At 41.7% G+C, this 1806-nt stretch overlaps 1 protein-coding gene across 6 annotated transcripts in view; it reads right to left on the bottom strand.

The window, feature by feature from the left end:
* The window catches only part of svila (supervillin a), a 58852-nt gene extending 57707 nt beyond the window's left edge, over positions 1 to 1145 (bottom strand). For all 6 annotated transcript variants that reach the window (XR_013968970.1, XM_080855029.1, XM_080855027.1 and 3 more), the window contains exon 1: positions 907 to 1145. The gene's annotated coding sequence lies outside the window, so the exon portion shown is untranslated. The remainder of the gene's footprint in view (positions 1 to 906) is intronic.
* Between the last annotated feature and the right edge of the window lie 661 nt (positions 1146 to 1806).

Below are 1806 nucleotides of genomic sequence, written 5' to 3' on the forward strand. Positions count from 1 at the left end.
AACTTTGTATCTTGCATACATATTTAAAATACATGCATATTTTATATATACTTATATAATTTTCTAACGTTTATTTTAAATCTTAAGGGACAATAAAATAGTGGTTGTTGTCAATATTCTGTGACATCCCGAAAGGTACATATGAAAATGCGTTAAACAATGCTTTTACTCCCATCAAAAGTGTCCGTGGACTGTATACAAGTATGTATGTGTGTCTCTGTGTGTCTCTGTGTGTACATGTGTACAGACTGGTCCATCTCTAGCTGAAAGGAGAGCAGTGGAAACTTCTGGAACACAGTGACACTTAAAGTCACAATTAATAACTTTAAGGTCAGGAAGAGGGCAGACAGTACAAACACATGCATGTGTAGATGCACACACACACACACACACACACACACACACACACACACAGCTAAAATAAACATAAAAATAAACACCCAACAATAAACACACACAAAAACACACACATAGAGACAGAGACAACATAGAGGGATTTCTGGACACATTAAGGGACGTGACCACTCCAGCTTGGTCTTAATCACACATCTCTCTTATTCACTCGCTCCATTTCTCTCTTATGTCTTCTCTCTTTCTCTCTGACACTGACCCACTTCTGTTGCAGTGCAGTGTACTGCGGCAGATAAAAGCTGGGGTATCACACACAAGGCACACAAACACACACACAGGCATTCACATAAATACATACATACAAGCTCACACAGTCCATTTACAGACACTCAAAGCCACCCTTTTAAACAGAACCACAGAGCTGTCAATTGAATATGTAATGCCATACATTTCTGAGATCACCTCCACAATGATATGTCTGTTAGTGTGCACAAATGTATGCATACAGAGAGATCTATTCCAAACAAAGAGTAAAAGAGGGCAGTCAGTACTTACTGTGCTGTCCCGAAAGTTAAGACTTCATCAAGATTGTGCCTGTGAGTGTGTGTGTGTGTGTGTGTGTGTGTGTGTGTGTGTGTGTGTGTGTGTGTGTGTGTGTATATGTGTGGCTGTATGTGTGTGTGGTTATGTATTTTAGTGTGTGAATATATGTCTTGCCCGCTCCTTTTGCGTGTAAAAGTGTCCTGGATCTTTTGTATGTCTGCTGGAGTTCAGTGAAGTTGCTACTCTAGTGGAAGAAGGTCAGACCCCCTCAGTAACTGAACAGCCACATGGACAAACACCCCCACCACACACACACACACACACACACACACACACACACACACACACACACACTACCCCCCACTCAGGGAATGTATGGCAGCTCCATCTGCAGAGGCATGAATCAGGGGGCACAAATTTAGTTCGGTGGTTTCCACACAGGCCAGATTAGTCACACACAGAAAACTTGATACAGACCAGAGCAATCACACACTGATAATTCCACAGACAACAAAATAATCATACACAGATGCCACATCATAGTTCCAAGCAATGATAGATAAGTACGCAGAGCAATGATGTGAGCCAGCATAGTTGTGAGCGTTGATATCATAGCTATGAGCTAGGATATGAGCTAAAGATAGCTGCACATGGACAAGACCAATAAACAACATCTAAACATAGAAAATTAGCCACACAATCAGTTCCAACCAAAATAACTGCACATGGACCAGAGCATGAAAACACTTCATCCTGATAATTTTGTTCATATGTTTCCCCAAAATAGGTAGTGCGTTCACTATGAGACTGCTCTCACACACCCACACTTTAATCTAGTACCACTGTCACCTGGCAAAAAGGAGGGCCGTGTGTGTGTGTGTGGTGTGTGTGTGTGTGTGTGTGTGTGTGTGT

This window comes from Sprattus sprattus (assembly GCF_963457725.1).
Source record: "Sprattus sprattus genome assembly, chromosome: 17".
In the NCBI taxonomy this organism is placed as follows: domain Eukaryota; kingdom Metazoa; phylum Chordata; class Actinopteri; order Clupeiformes; family Clupeidae; genus Sprattus; species Sprattus sprattus.